General features: G+C 45.4%; 1 protein-coding gene across 3 annotated transcripts in view; it reads right to left on the reverse strand.

The window, feature by feature from the left end:
* Positions 1-17,519, reverse strand: part of GNB1 (G protein subunit beta 1) — a 103,191-nt gene that overhangs the window by 84,387 nt on the left and 1,285 nt on the right. The gene's annotated exons all lie outside the window — the stretch shown is intronic.

Raw genomic sequence — 17,519 nt, forward strand, 5'->3', positions numbered from 1 at the left:
TACTTTGAGATCACGCCACTGTACTCCAGCCTGAACAACAAAGAGCAAAACGCCTTCTCCGCCTTCTCAAAAAAAAAAAAAAACCTCTGGTTCAATTTGTGCCTCCAACAATACATTCTTCATTCCGCAACCTGAACAATCTTTTTTCTTTCTAAGACAGGTCTCGCTTTGTTGCCCAGGCTGAAGTGCATTCGCGTGATCACAGCTCACTGCAAACTCCAACTCCTGGGTTCAAGCAATGCTCCCTCCTCAGCCTCTCCAGCAGCTGGCACTACAGGTGCATGCCACCATACCCAGCTAATTTATTTTTTTTAAGGAGAGACAGGGTCTTGAACTCCTGGGCTCAAGCAGTCTTCCTGCCTCAACCTCCCTAAGTGTTAGGATTATAGGCATGAGCCACCGCGCCCAGCCTTAACAATCTTTTAAAATTCACCTTTGTCACTCCATGCTTAAAATCTTTCAACAGCTTCCCACTGCATCAAGGAAAACATTCAAACTCTTTTCCAGTGTGGAAACTGTAGAGAATGCATCATCCACACCAGGACACTGACCTGGTGTAAATCAAGACTGTCCTGGGCAAACTGGCCCTCCAGCACCTGCCTATGAGGCTGTGTGGCCAAGGCCTGGCTTCTGCCCTTACCTCTGCCCTACAGCTTTGCTCCTGTGTGCTGGGCTTCAGCCTGCTGTCCCTCCCTCAGGGCCTCTGCAATCACTGCGCTCCCCACCTGAAGCAGACGCTCCGTGCCCACCTGGCTCCTTCTCACCCTCCAGCCCTCCCATAACCACTCTGAACCAAGTCTCGTCTCCACCCAACAGCTCGCAGGACCTACCATAAGCCTGAACTTCGCTTCTTCAAGTTCATCATCTCCCCAGAGAATGAACCACCAGTTCCAACTTCTCAGTACTCAGTCATCACCAAGCACAGTGTCTTGTAAGTACTTGCTCAATATTTGCTAAAGAGTTCCCTCCATCCCACAGATATCATATTAACTGGGCATGTTAAAGCAGACAGTTCTCAAGGTCACACAGTACAAAAAAGGCTGTGATGGATGAAAAATGGCCACGGTCTCTGCAGGTCCCACCATCAAGGACCAGAGCCTATCTCCTACTCTCCAAGTCTGTGCTGAGCCTTGTTTTTCTTCCTTTTTTTTTTTTTTTTTTTTTTTGTAGAGGCGGAGCCTCGCTATGTTGCCCAGGATGGTTACAAATGCCTGGCCTCCAGCCATCCTCCCACCTCGGCCTCCCTAAGTGCTGGAATTACAGGCATGAGCCAGCACCAGCGGCCTGCGCCCAGCCTTATAACTTGCATTAAGCAACAGAATGCAGCACAGGTGACACTGTGACTTCTAAGCATGTGCTCAAGTAGCCTGTCAAACTCTGCTCCTGCTCTCTTGGGATTCGGCCACTGTGGGAAGAAGCCTGAGCTAGACTGCTGGAGGGGCAGGCTGGGGCAATCAGAGGCACAGTGGCTGGAAATCCACATGGGTGAGGCCAATGGGAAACACAGCCCAGCCTACCTGCCAACCAACTGTAAACGCCCATGTGAGCATGGCCAGCCCAGCCGAACAGAGAGGAGCCCTGCCCACACCCATACCCCTACATGACAAACAGAGTTACTGCTTTAAGTCACTTCATTTTGAGGTAGTTTGTTACCCAACATCACATAACTGATATAAAGCCATGGCAATATGATCTTTTTAAACTTGGCACCGACACTCGACACAGTGGCTCATGCCTATAATCAATCCTAGCACTTTGGGAGGCCGAGGTGGGTGGATCATCTGAGGTGAGGAGTTTGAGACCAGCCTGGCCAACATGGTGAAACCCTGTCTTTACTAAAAACACAAAAATTACTGGGGTGTGGTGGTGTATGCCTGTAATCCCAGCTACTAGGGAAGCTGAGGCAGGATAATCACTTTAACCCAGGAGGCGGACATTAAGATGAGCTGGGATGGTGCCACTGCATTCCAGCCTGGGTAACAGAGCAAAACTCCATTTTAAATAAACTTGGCACCAAGAGTACTAGACTGGATAATCCTCCATGGTAGAGCAGCATCCCTGTGGCACACCCCAGCTGTGACAACCACCAATATATCCAGGCAGGCAGCGTGGGGACTAAATGCTAGAGGGAACGCATACCTGCCTCTAGGGGACTCAGCACTTCACAGGGGAAGGAAAGATTCCCTGCTTTGGAGGCATTATGTCTTCTCACTGACTTCTCATCTAGGTTGCTGGTCCCCAAAGGCCAGTCAGTGGGACAAACACTGGAAGCAGCCTCTATCCATCCCTGTGGAAGCTATCAATGAGGACAACACTCTTCAGTTCTCACCAAAGAAAGATGACTTGCAACGCATGAACACAAAGCACCTCCTGGCCACGCTCGAGGGCTCACACCTATAATCCCAACACTCTGGGGGACCAAGGCGGGCAGATCACGAGGCCAGGAATTTGAGAGTAGCCTGGCCAACATGGCAAAACACCGTACTAAAAATACAAAAATTAGGCCAGGTGCAGTGGCTCACGCCTATAATCCTATCATTTTGGGAGCCCAAGGCAGGCAGATTGCCTTAGCTCAGGAGTTCGAGATCAGCCTGGGCAAAATGGTGAAACTTCATCTCTACTAAAATACAAAAAAAATTAGCCAGGCATGGTGGTGTGTGTCTGTAGTCCCAGCTACTCGGGAGGCTGAGGCAGGAGAATTGCTTGAACCCAGGAGGCAGAGGTTGCGGTGAGCAGAGATCGCACCGCTGCACTCCAGTCTGAGCAAGAGAGCAAGACTCCATCTCTTAAAAAAAACAAAAATTAGACTCAGCATGTTGGCGCATGCATGCCTAGGTGACAGAGTTGAGATCCTGTATCTTTAAAAAAAAAAAAAAAAAGTACCTCCTGAGCTGATTCATTCTGTGAAGCCTCAAGGAATCCTTATAGCTACGGTCCCCAACCTTTTTGACACCAGGGGCTGGTTTCATGAAACACATTTTTTTTTTTTTTTTTGAGACAGAGCTTCGCTCTTGTTGCCCAGGCTGAAGTGCAATGGTGCAATCTGGGTTCCCCGCAACCTCCGTCTTGGAGGTTCAAGCAATTCCCCTGCTTCAGCCTCCAAATAGCTAGGATTACAGGCATGTGCTACCACGCCCAGCTAATTTTGTATTTTTAGTAGAGACGGGGTTTCTCCATGTTGGTCAGGCTGGTCAGAACTCCCAACCTCAGGTGATCTGCCCACTTCAGCCTCCCAAAGTGCTGGGATTACAGGCGTGAGCCATTGCACCTGGCCATGAAAGACATTTTTTCAGCAGATGACGGGGGGATGGTTTCTGGATGAAACTGTTCCACCTCAGATTATCAGTCTTTAGATTCTCATAAGGAAGTCACAGCCTACATCCCTCACGTGTGCAGTTCACAACGGCATTCACACTCCTAAGACAATCTAATGCCACTGCCAATCTGACAGGAGGTGGAGCTCAGGCAGGAATGCTCGCTCGCCCACCTCTCACCTGCTGTGCAGCCCAGTTCCTAAGAGACCACGGACTGTTACCAGTCCACGGCCCAGGAGTTGGGGACCCATGCTTTTAAGACACTTTACCTTTTTCTTTTTGTTCGTTTGTAGACAGAGTTTTGCTCTGTCTCCCAGGCTGGAGTGCAGTGGTGTGACCTCAACTCACTGTAACCTCCACCTCTCCAGTTGAAGTGATTCTCATGCCTTGGCCTCCTGAGTAACTGGGTCTACAGGTGAGTGCCACCACATCTTGCTAATTTTTTTTTTTTTTTTGAGACAGAGTCTCACTCTATTGCCCAGGCTGGAGTGCAGTGGCACGATCTCAGCTCACTGCAACCTCTGCCACCCAGGTTCAAGCTATTCTCCTGCCTCAGCCTCTCCAGTAGATGGGATTGCAGGCGTCTGCCACCATGCCTGGCTAATTTTTGTATTTTTAGTAGAGACAGGGTTTCACCGTCTTGGCCAGGCTTGTCTTGAACTTCTGACCTCATGATCCACCCACCTCGGCCTCCCAAAGTGCTGGGATTACAGGCGTGAGCCACTGTGCCCAGCCATCTTTTCTATTTTTAGCAGAGATAGGGTTTTGGCATGTTGTCCAGGCTGGTCTCAATCTCTTGACCTTGTGCTCCGCCTGCCCTGGCCTCCCAAAGTGCTGGCATTACAGGCATGAGCCATCACACCTGGCCAAGACATTTTACCTTTCTCTATTTTGTTTCTAGAGGCAGGGTCTTGCTCTGTTGCCCAGACTGGAGAGCAGTGGCGCAATCACAACTCATTGCAGCCTTCAACTCCTGGGCTCCAGTGATCTTTTCATCTCAGCCTCCCAAAGTGCTGAGATTACAGGTGTGAGCCACCACATTTGGCCCTTTTTCAATTTAAAGTCTTTTACTAGTTTCTTCAACCTGCAACAGAGACTTCATTTCACAAGCCTGGACACAAGGGGAAGCTGAAGACAAGGGAGACAGGGAGATAGAAACATAAGGGGCTAAGGATGAAGCTCTAGGTTAACTGTAGCAGGTTCAATAGTGTCCTCCCCAAAATTCATGTCTACCCGGAACCTGTGAATGTGATTTATTTGGAACATCTCTGCAGTGATGATTAGTTAAGTTAAAATGAGGTCATGCTGAATTAGGGTGGCCCTAATCCAATGACGGTGTCCTTATAAGGAGAGGAGACACAGAGAAAAGCCCACGTGAAACAGAGGTAGTGAGTGACTCCTCTAAAGCCACACTGCTGGCACCACCAGAAGCCAGAAAGAGATAAGGAAAGGTCTTCCCCTGGAGCCTTTGGAACCAGGGGGCCCCGACAACACCTTGATTTCAGACTTCTGTCCTCCAGAACTCAGAGAATCAGTTCATTTTGAGCCATCCAACTTGTGATGATTTGCTACAGCAGCCACAGGACACTAACACTGTGTCATTTCTGAAGAGCTTTACTAAACCAGAACCACAGGGGTAGAAATTAAGTGCACAGGTCAGCTTAGAGGAGGATTTTTTTTCTTTTTCTTTTAACAGAGACAGGGCTGGAGTGCAGTGGTACAATCAGTTCCTTCAGTCTTGAACTCCTGGGTTCAAGCAATCCTCCCACCTTAGCCTTCTGGATAGCTGGGACTACAGGTATATACCATGAGGCCCAGCTAAGAAAGAGTGCAGTGTCTCACTATGCTGCCGAGGCTGGTCTCAATCTTCCCACCTCGGCCTCCCAAAGTGTTGGGGTTATAGGCATCAGCCACCACACCCGGTCAATGGAGAAGCATTTCAAGAATGAAGGCAAAGAGTCAAACACCATCAGCAGTAGTGGCACTGCAAGCTAACACTTTGAGGTCTTGCTAGGCATGAAGCTGAGAATTTTATTTATACCATGTCATTCAGTCCTCACAACAATCCTATAAGACAAGAAAAGTGAGGTAGAGACAGATGTTCAATAACTTGCTCCAGACCTCAAATCTGAATTGGCAGAACCAGGATGTCCAGCATATGGATACAGCTACAAGAAATACCACTGATACCTACAGAATTACTAATCATGTTTCCCCAAATGAATGACATTTGGAAACAATTACAAAGTAGAAAAATCAGAATTTAAATTTTTTTTTTTTTTTTTTTTTTTTTTGAGACAGAGTTTCGCTCTTGTTACCCAGGCTGGAGTGCAATGGCGCGATCTCGGCTCACCACAACCTCCACCTCCCGGGTTCAGGCAATTCTCCTGCCTCAACCTCCTGAGTCGCTGGGATTACAGGCACGCGCCACCATGCCCCAGCTAATTTTTTGTATTTTTAGTAGAGACGGGGTTTCACCATGTTGACCAGGATGGTCTCGATCTCTTGACCTCGTGATCCACCCGCCTCGGCCTCCCACAGTGCTGAGATTACAGGCTTGAGCCACCGTGCCCGGCCAATTTTAAAAATTTATATATACAGGCGGGGCATGGTGACTCATGCCTGTAATCTCAGTACTTTGGGAGGCCATGGTGGGCTCATCACGAGGTCAGGAGTTTGAGACCAGCCTGGCCAACATGGTGAAACCATTTCTACTAAAAATACAAAATTAGCCAGGTGTGGTGGCATATGCCTGTAATCCCAGCCTCAGGAGGCTGAGGCAGGGCAATCACCTGAGCCGGGATCTCACTTCTGCACTCCAGCCTGGGCAACAAAGACTGTGTCTCAAAATGTGTGTGCATGTGTGTGTATGTGTGCGCACGCGCATATATATATAGTGGGACCCCCCCAATCTGAGGAAAAACATCTCTACACACACATGCAGGAGAAATATAAAACACTAGAAAAAATATAATAATCTTACATGGTTATTTCCTGATTGAGAGATTATGGATTTTTGCTGCATGTTCCTAATTTCCATTTTTTATAAATTTTTATTTATTTATTTTTTAAATACAGACAGGTCAATATTAACCATCACTGCCAAAAAAAAACAGACACGGGGTATGCCGGGCACAGTGGCTCACGCCTGTAATCCCAGCACTTTGGGAGGCCAAGGCAGGTGGATGACCTGAAGTCAGGAGTTCTAGACCAGCCTGACCAACACGAAGAAACCCCGTCTCTACTGAAATTACAAAATTAGCCAGGCATGGTGGTGCATGCCTGTAATCTCAGCTACTTGGGAGGCTGAGGCAAGGAGAACTGCTTGAATCGCTTGAACCTGGGAGGCAGAGGTTGTGGTGAGCCATTATCATACCATTGCACTCCAGCCTGTGCAACAAAAGCAAAACATCATCTCAGGAAAAAAAAATAAAGAGAGACAGGATCTAGCTGTGTTGCCCAGGCTGGTCTCAAACTCCTGGCCTCAAGTGATTCTTCTGCCTCAGCCTCCCAAAGTACTAAAATTACAGGCATAAGCCACCATGCCTAGACCCTCATTTCCTACAATAAACATTTCAGACTTTTTTTAATGCCAAAGTTGAAAATAAAAATGAGACAACAGGAACAAGATCTCCAGAGAATGAAGATAGGATAGATGGTGGCAGCAATGGAAACAAATTGCCTGTTGGAGAGTTTAAAAAGAGAAAAACAAGAAGAGTGGCTGGAACAGATACCAAGATGAACTGGTTCCTGAGTTACATAAGATTTAGGCATGTTAGGCCGGGCGCGGTGGCTCACGCCTGTAATCCCAGCACTTTGGGAGGCCGAGGCGGGTGGATCACGAGGTCAAGAGATCGAGACCATCCTGGTCAACATGGTGAAACCCCGTCTCTACTAAAAATACAAAAAATTAGCTGGGCATGGTGGTGCATGCCTGTAATCCCAGCTACTCGGGAGGTTGAGGCAGGAGAATTGCCTGAGCCCAGGAGGCGGAGGTTGCAGTGAGCGGAGATCGCACCATTGCACTCCAGCCTGTGTAACAAGAGCGAAACTCCGTCTCAAAAAAAAAAAAAAAAAAAGATTTAGGCATGTTAGAAGGTGTAACAGAAGGAGCCCCTGACAAGATAAAACTTGGTAACTGTTTTCTAGTGGAAGAATGTTTCTTTTACTAACAGAGGAAGAGGGAAATGCAGAGACAACAGTCTTCTCAGATGAATGAGGAGAAAAACGATCTTCCCACCTCATGCCAGCAGGTCTATAATGCACAGGTTCCAGAGGCAATGACTCAAGAACCAAGTTCAATTCAAGCATGGGTTCCACTGTCACCACGGCCAATTGCCTAATCTCCCCATAGATCCAGTCATCTCTAAGATGGAGCTATTAACAGTACATATCAGAGCTGATGTGAGACCATGCAGTAATAGCATAGTTCTCAGCATGGTGCCTCAAACAAGGAAGGTACCCAACACGAGCTAATGGCACTGGCATCTTCAACAGGGCAAAATGCAAGTGCATCAACTGCCATGGGAGTGTCAGGCAGAAGGACTGGAGGGCCAAGGTTGTAAGGAATTTATTTCAACAGGAAAACCTTCAAGTGCCTCTCCCAACACAATTTACATAATATGTATGCCAAGCAGGGATTAACCAATTTTCCAGGGCTTGTTTCCATTCCAAGTCCAAGCACAGCCCTGACTTGGGGCTTCTCCTGCCTGGAACCCCTTTTCCCAGATGTTTGTCTGGTTTGTCCTCTCACTTCCTCCTACTCTCTCCTCAAATGTTTTGACCATTCTCTTCAACGTGAAAGCACCAGCAGTGCCTAGAGCCCTACAGCAGACTCGTCTGCCATCTTTCTCAGCATACAGCCTTTTCCACTGTCTCATAGGTCAGACGTTCCTCTCACCAACCAAGGCAAGTTGGCATCTCTTACTCACTGCCCATCACTTGCCCCTCCTTGGCACAGCTTCAGCCCCGAATATGCATTTTACCAAAGATCTCTCACTTCTTCCCCTTTATGGGCTCCGCCCTGTCAGTATTCCCATCTAAAATCAGTGCAGAGCATCTCCCCAGCCCCACACTCGACTCTCCTCACCCCACTGGAACTCAATGGCCCTCAGCAATTTCTACCACTGACGGGTCCATCTGCCACTATGGACTGTTCCCTCTACTCTCAGACTTTCTGTGGGCCGTGCAACACTAGTGCTGAGAGTCTCCCAACTTCTGGTCATTCCCTTATGAGTTTTTCTTCCTCTGCACATTCCTAATACGAGGGCCTCTTCTTAAGCTACACCAACAGACCTTCACCTCTGACAAATCACTGAGTTCTCCTCCCCATGAAAAGGCACAATCCTACAGTGCTGCAAACAGGGGCAGGGACAGGGTGCCTGTCTCCAACTGAGGACTTCTTTTCTGGTCCCCACAGGTGCCCTGGGCCTGGCCCACTCTCTAAAGCAGACATTTCAGCTCAGGCCCTCCCCTCTATAACCTCAACTATTAAGGACCCCAGGGGCTTTTGTCTGAGGGTTCCATCTATCAATGTTTACTATGCTATAAATCAAAACTGAGATATTCTAAAAATGTTTATTAAATCATTTTTAAAAGTCCATTACATGTTACCATACATTACATTTTCATAAAGAATAACTATTTTGTAAGAAAAATAATCTGGTGAGAAGTTGTATTTTACATTTCTTATTGTCTACCTCAATGGGAGCAATGGATCCTCACATCTGTGTCTGCTCTCAGCCTGCTGGATTACAGAGTTTTAGCTGAAATCTATCAGGAAAATCCAGTCTCATATGCATATGCAGTTGGAAAAAGAGCTTTTTTTTTTTAATTTTTAGAAACAGTGTTTCACTGTGTCATCCAGGCTAAAGCGCTATGGTGCGATCACAGCTCACTGCAACCTCAACCTACCAGGCTCAATAAATCCTCCTGCCTCAGCCACCCTAGTAGTAGATGAGACCAAAGGCATGCACCAGCATCCCTGGCTAGTTTTCAAATTTTGTGTAGAGATGGGGTCTCACTATGTTGCTCAGGCTGGCTTCAGACTCTTGGCCTCAAGCGATCCTCCTGCCTCAGCTGTGTGCTACCACGCCCAGCCAAGAACAGTATTTCTTTTTTTTTTTTCTTTTTTGAGATGGAGTCTCGCTCTGTTGCCTAGGCTGAAGTGCAATGGCGTGATCTTGGCTCACTGCAACTTCCACCTTCCACGTCCAAGTGATTCTCCCGCCTTAGCCTCCCAAGCAGCTGGGATTGCAGGCATGTGCCACCATGCCCAGTTAATTTCTGCATTTTTGTAGACAGAGTTTCACCATGTTGACCAGGCTGGTCCTGAACTCCTGACCTCACGTGATCTGCCCAACTCAGCCTCCCAGAGTGCTGGGATTACAGGTGTGAGCCACTGCACCTGGCCAAAAACACTATTTCTACAGCCTTTACTGTGTGTGTGTGTGGGGGGGGGGGACAGAGTCTCACTCTGTCACCCAGGCTGGAGTGGAATGTCACAATCTTGGCTCACTACAACCTCTGCCTTCCCAGTTAAAGTGATTCTCCTGCCTCAGCCTCCTGAGTAGCTGGGATTACAGGTACTCACCACCTCGGCCAGCTAATTTTTTTTTTGTATTTTTAGAATAGACAAGGTTTCACCATGTTGGCCAGGCTGGTTTTGAATTCCTGACCTCCAGTGATCCACCAGCCTCAGCCTCCCAAAGTGCTGAAATTACAGACAGGCGCTGAGCCGCTGCACCCAGCCTTTTCAAATAAATGTGGATAGTCTTCTTTCATACTACACCAAAACTCAGTAAGCAGTAATTTTCCTGAAGAGTCTTTCTGCCAGGCACAGTGGCTCACGCCTATAATCCTAGCACTTTGGGAGGCTGAGGTGGGTGGATCACCTGAGGTCAGGAGTTCAAGACCAGCCTCGCCACCGTGGTGAAACCCCATCTTAAAAAAAAAAAAGGGGGGGGGGGTCTTTCTGATGTGCAATCTGAAACTTTTTTCATAGTTACATTAAACTTTATTGGTTTTAATCAGTTCTTATGCTTTGAACGAATCTTGTACCCATCTGTGAACTTGTAGCGTCATGCACAGGCCAATTGGAAAATGCAGGTTCATTGAATAATGCAGATCTTCCAAATGCTGATACATTTTATTACATATTTGAAAAATTTCATTAGCATCATCACCTAGCTTATAAAAAAAGTCTATAAATACTGGGAAGCACATGGTCGCAGAATCAAGTTTTCAAAAATGTTCCTTTGAAAGCTCAAATTTTATTACTGCCAACAAGTGTCAGTTATCTTCCTTGAAATGTCTCATTCACTTCATTCATTTTCAAGATAGTATCTGCCAAATACTCACATCTAATCTAAACAGCCATTGTTTTCAGTCTACCATTTCTTCAACTCAATTACAAAACCCCTTGTCCTGCAGACAGCTATTACATTTCAGTGTGCTTTATGCCTAATATCCCACTTTACCACACAAAATATTAAAAAGATGGGTTTTCAAGGGTAAGGTTTAATAAACTCAATTTTCATTGTTTCACCAAGGACATTAGATTAATTGGGCTTTCTTTCATTGCAGGTTTATGGCGGTGAACAGCACTGTGAGTGCCATGACAGTGGCTGCTGAGACTAGTTTTGCACCACAGCGTTGAGTTGTGCTAAGGAGCCAGAAGCTTTACCCTCCACTGCTTCTGTATCGTCAATGAAATGTCAACACAATGAAAAGTCAAATAACATCTTAATATGAGTATGAAAATAGTTCTGACCAAATGAATTCCTGAAATGGTCTCAGGAGCCCCCAGGGGTCCACAATCACACTTTGAGAACCACCGCTCTAAGTGACCACAGCTCCCAAGGCTTCCATCATCAACCAAATGTTGGTAACTCCCAAAGGCCTGCCTCCATTCAGACCCATCCTCCAGAGCTCTCCACTCACAGGCACGGGAGTCACTAAGTCAACAAACATTTACTGTGAACCGTTTTAGGGGCTGGTCTGCAGTGAACCAAAGGGCCTGTGTCCATGGAGCTTAGAACAAGTGGGAAGAGCAATATCAGGCTATGAAGACAGAGTGTGGTAAAGCAGCAGAGATCAATGAGATCAGAGCACACCCTCTGAGGAAGGGATGTATCAACAAGGCCTGAATGGAGGGAGGGAGGGAGTGAACTGTGCAAACACACAGCCAGGAGGTGAGTTTTCCAAGGAGGAGGAGGAGGAGGACTGCTGTACCTTTGATGCAAAACATGAGAATGCCTCAGAGATTCCTCAAACCCCACACACACAAACTAAGCTCATTGTGCTCCACAGCCACCTAGCAGGCAGACAGAAACGTGTGGTCATTGACATCTTTCTCACCACCCTTGCCTTCCCTTTGGTCACCAGGTCTTCTCAATCATCACCCTGGCCCAGACCCCTTTCCTTTCTGTACCAGCTTCTCATCTGATATCCCTGACTAGAGGCTCCCCAACCCTGCTGCCCAAGCACTCTAGGCTCAACTACCAAGTAATGATATCCCCATCAGATCAATCTCCTTAAAACTCTTTCAAGGCCTGTTGGAGCTCTTGAGATAAAAGTTCTTTTTTTTTTTTGAGTCTCACTCTGTTACCCAGACTGAGGGTGATCTTGGCTCACTGCAACCTCCACCTCCCAGATTCAAGCAATCCTTGTGCCTCAACTTCTTGAGTAGCTGAGATTACAGGTGTGCGCCACCATGCCTGGCTAATCTTTTCTCTTTTTTTTTGAGATGGAGCCACTCCCGTCACACAGGCTGGAATGCAGTGGTGCGACCTCCGCTCACTGCAACCCAGATTCCCTGAGCTCAGCAGTTTGACACTGGCCTGGACAACAGGTCTCTACTAAAATACAAAAAAAACAAATTAGCAGGGTATGGCAGTGTGTGCCTGTAATCCCAGCTACTTGGGAGACTGAGGCAGAACTGTTTGACCCCAGAAGGTGGAGGTTGCAGTGAGCCGGGATTGTGGCACTGTACTCCAGCCTGGGAGACAGAGCAAAACTCCATCTCAAAAACAAACCAAAAAAGAGAAAGTGCTAAGTCAACACCTGTTAAACAAATCACCATGTGTTTACAAAAATAAGTGGAAAATATTTAATTATTGTCCCTAGTCAGCTAATCAAAGGAGGTCAACAAATTTTGGTGAAGTTCAAAAGAATCCAGCTTCAAGCCGGGCACGGGTGGCTCACGCCTGTAATCCTAGCATTTTGGAAGGCTGAGGTGGGTGGATCACCTGAGGTCAGGAGTTCAAGACCAGCCTGGCCATCATGGTGAAGCCCCACCTTTAAAAAAATAAATAAAATAAATAATTAAAAAAATAAAGAATCCAGCTTCATAAATGGGGAGAGGAGAATTCTCTAAGAAATGAACATAAACTTTATCAATTTTCAAAATGAAGCATAGTTCAAAATTATTCTATAAAGGTAAAGGAAAGCCTTTAAGACGAGGGTGTTGTGGCTCACACCTATAATCCCAACACTTTGGGAGGCTAAGGCAGGAGGATCACTTGAGCCCAGGAGCTGGAGAACAGCCTGGGCAAAACAGTGAGACCCTGTCTCTACAAACAATAAAAAAAAATTAGCTGGGCATGGTGACGTGTGCCTGTGGTCCCAGCTACCTGTGAGGCTGAGGCAGGAAAAGCATATGAGCCCAGGAGGTCAAGGCTGCAGTGAGCCATGATCATACCACCACACTCTACACTCCAGCCTGGGTGGAAGAGCAGAACCCTGTCTCAAAAGAAGTAAAAGAAAAAAAGAAAAGAAAAAGAAAACCTTTCAAGAAAAGACAAGAACGTGAGAGAAGATTCGGCAGAAACTGAGGCAGTAAGTGGTAGGATTTGCAAAGATAGCTGATATGTATGTTTCACACCCTGAATTAATATTCTTACAGAACCATGGAGAAAGAAAAATCTTAAATTGTCATAACATTATTTAACATTGTCATAAAAGAAATTTTTACAAAGCAACGGCATCAGCAGCAGAAATGGCTAACCCTTGCACAGAGCTCTGTTTTAAGTGCCTGCATCGGGACTCATTTAATCCTCACAATGACCCCTTGAAGGAGGCTCTAGGATGCCTATCTCACAGATAGGGACAGACGCAGAAGTCCTAACACTGCGGGTGCCCTAAATTAAGGCAGGCTCAGAGAGCACAGAAAGCTCCTGTGGAGTGGAAGGGTAGAAGCTGGCTTGATCTTGATTTTCAGTATGAATAAAAGTCCTAACACTGCCAAATCAGCCAGTGAGGCAACAAAGCTGAGCTGGGTTCTAGCTCAGACAGTGCCAATCCTTTTGGCACTACTGACTTTCTCTCCCTCCCTAGAATTTAGAAATTATTTTAAAATTCCTATGACAAATTTTCTGAAACCTACTGTAGACTCTTTTGACATGTTCATCTCATTAAAAAGTGTCCAGAATATTTTTAAGCTTCATCAACTACACCTCTCAGCAGGAAGTTGGGTATCTGTAATCCACATAGGTAATACAGTTTATAAGTGCCACAGGACTTCACACAGACATGCATGGAGACATGATGACCCCCACTAAACAAGAATACATTCCACTTATGCCCTTAGTATTCCAATTCTAACAGGTGAATAAGTCTCCTCTTGACAAAATGCATTAGTAAGCTTTGAGCAACTAATTATTAAATCATAATATTTTATCAATGGCAAAACAGGTTCAACAGAATAAACTTAAGAATTACCTCAAAAAAAAAAAAAAAAAAAGAAAGGAAAAGAAAGCAGGAAGTTTTCTACCACTGAAAGCCAGGAGAAATTTCCACTGATTACCATGGCACCCAATGGACTGCCACAAGAACAAGAAGCTAAAAGCTTTCAGCATTCCAGCAGAGCAAAGTGGCTCACACCTGTAATCCTAGCACTTTGGGAGGCTGAGGCAGGCGGATCATCTCAGGTCAGGAGTTCAAGACCAGCCCGGCCAACATGGTGAAACCCGTCTCTACTAAAATGCAAAAAAAATTAGCCAAGCATGACGGCGAGTGCCTATAATCCCAGCTACTCAGCAGGCTGAGACAGGACAATCACTTGAACCCAGGAGACGGTGGTTGCAGAGAGCCGAGACTGCGCCGCTACACTCTAGCCTGGGCAGCTGAGCTAGACTCTGGCTCTAAAAAAAAAGAAAAAAACTTTCGGCATTCCACTAATCTACTGGCCAACTCAAACAACAAACAACTATAGATTGTCTACATTTCTTCAAAGTTCTGGAACAAAATGCATAGCTTTGAAAGAGGTGGTGTTCCATTCCTCTTCCAGAACAGCTGATGATTGTTGCATTTCTCTCTCCATACACACACTCCTACATACCTTTGAATTGCGTTTTTCAATAATATTGAACACTGCAGTTTCGTAAATTATTTTTTATCATTTCCATTTTAAATTTATTTTATATCCTCATTCTATGATCACTAAACCACTTAACTGAATTGCCTACTTCATAATCTTTCCAACCACTTTTAACAAATGCAAACCTGAAATCAGAATTTAAACCTGTTCAAAATTTTCTACAAATTTGTATTCCATGTCTTATGAGACTTAAACTAAATAGGGGTTTCAAAATAACATGGCCTGCCATATGGTCAAGCCAGATTTAAAAATTGAGAATATCTATTACCAATCCGCTAATGCTAAAGCCAGAGTCACAGACAGTAAGAATTTAATCCAATTTAGAGACCAACATGAGCCAAATCTTTTGGGCAGAGAAAAACAATCCAACGACAAAACTATAATAAATGCCAACACTGCAATTCTAAAATAAAATCAATGTTATTCATTAAAATATAAGCTACAAAAAGTCAACTGATGGTAGATGAGTCTAGAGATACCCTGAAGACCGTTTTCATGCTTTTATCAAAGCTGTTTTTAGCTACAAAGCTACAACCTTTCTAATGGTCCAACACACACAAAAAATAAACCAAAAACCATGGGAATTTTTAGCAAAGCAAAAGGGAAAGAACAAAGCTCTGTTACTTTTGCAGGACAGTACACCACTTCCTTTGAGAAATAAATTAATCCTCAAAATTCTATTTCTCAAGTGGTCAATATAAATCTACATAGATGACACAAGCTTTGAAATCAAAATCATTACACATCAAAAGGGTTTAAAGAGGTTTCACTCTTTTGAGACAGAGTCTCGCTCTGTCACCCAAGCTAGAGCGCAGTGGCACAATCTCTACTCACCACAACCTCTGCCTCCCGGGCTCAAGAGATTCCCGTGCCTAACCTTCCAAGTAGCTGGGATGACATGTGCCTGCCACCACGCCCGGCTAATTTTTATATTTTTAGTAGAGACAGGGTTTCTCCATGTTGGCTAGACTGGTCTCAAACTCCTGTCCTCATGTGATCCTCCCACCTCTGCCTCCCAAAGTGCTGGGATTACAGGCGTGAGCCACCAAAGCCAGCGGGTTTCAGTCTTAAAAACAAAAATCGGGCACAGTGGCTCACATCTGTAATCCCAGCACTTTGGGAGGCCGAGGCGGCAGGATCACAAGGTCAAGCGATTGAGACCATCCTGGCCAACATGGTGAAACCCTGTCTCCATTTAAACAAACAAACAAACAAACAACCAGAAAATAAACACACTATTCAGCAGCCTCTTGAATCTTCTGAGATTAAACTTAAATCTGAGAAAATTTACTTCAACTCTCCCACCTCCCCCACAAAAAACAGAATTAACTGAGGATGTGGAAGAAAAATATTTTAAAGGTATCACTGAAGAGCACTGTCAGTACATGTCTGATGAGAACTATAGCTCTGTCATAAATTCAGATTATACAAGAGAAACAGCTTTTGTCCAGTAATGTGCTCTTTTGAGAAAGTCAATTCTGAGCTGAAATTTCATGTTGGAACAGTTTCCTCTATAAGATTTATCTTGAAAGGTTCCAGCAGAAGATGAAATGTCATCTTCACACTGGGCCTGGGCAGTGGGCACTTAACTGGGAGGGGGCACGGGCATCTCAGAGCCCAACCGGTTTTCCAAACTCTCAAATTCTAAGACAAAAACGTGTAGCACTTTCAGTGTTAATGAAATCAAAAGCTCGTAATGTGGGACCACCGCCCAACACCTGCAGTCCAGCCTGCCCCAGGGCTGACAGGATCAGCCTCTGCACCCTGCAGCTGCAGTTCTTTTCCGCACAGCTCAGCTTGTTAGAAAGTTCTGCCTTACCATAAACCAGGCCAAAATCCACCACTCAGTCCTACCCTGGGGAGGCTCTCAGACTGGTCTCCATGTCAGTAGTGCCAGCTCCATCCCCAGTAACGTACCCAGCACCCAGCGTTAGCAAAGAAGGAACCGCCTAGTCACTTTCTTTTTGCAATATATACCTTCCCAAAGAATCTAGAATATATCTCTCGGCGGCATAAAAATTAAAACCTTACTTTCAATAAAGAGCTCCTCCCTCTCCCAAGACAGTATAGGTTCAGATTAGAAAATGTATGCAGAAACCTTATCGATAATACTGCTTGCTCCAAAGGCCTTATTTAGTATGCACAGTTCAGAGCAACTTTTCACAAAATGTGAATTTATTTGCTAATCATGGAAAATAATCTTTCCTATTTTCTTAATCTCACCTGCAACTGCTTAATCACCTAATATTACTTGAGATTACTGCTATCAGATAGATAGCAACATGAAAATACAAATGAACCAATACTCCCCAAAGGAAAACCATAGCTTAAGGTTTCTACACTATTTACCTTAAGTCCAGTACTGTACACCCTAACTGTAAATGTATACACGAACTCCCTTTCCAAAATACAAATTTTTAACATCAGCATTTTCCTTCAGTAAATGCATTTCACAATCATAACTAAAAAGCTTCCATGAAGGCAGGCTGGGCGCGGTGGCTCACACCTCTAATCCCAGCACTTTGGGTGGCCGAGGCTGGAGGATCGCTTGAGCCCGAGTTCAAGACCAGCCTGGGTAACACAATGAGATCCCCTCTCTATTCAAAAAAAAAAAAAAAAAAAAAAAAAAGGCTTCCATGAAGATGAATTAAGCAAACAAAACTGATACTGCCTCTGCATGCTAACCATGTAATTTAAAGGACACGAGAAATGTTAAAAAAAACATTTGAACCAACTATGTATTCACAGGGAAAATACAGGAGGTTCTTAAAAACTCAAAAGCCTCAGCCAGCAGCCCTGTGGAATTTTCGGCGGCGCTCCCCACCCCC

The sequence above is a fragment of the Sapajus apella genome, unplaced genomic scaffold, assembly GCF_009761245.1.
Source record: "Sapajus apella isolate SASKATOON/1434 unplaced genomic scaffold, GSC_monkey_1.0 scaffold127, whole genome shotgun sequence".
Lineage (NCBI taxonomy): Eukaryota > Metazoa > Chordata > Mammalia > Primates > Cebidae > Sapajus > Sapajus apella.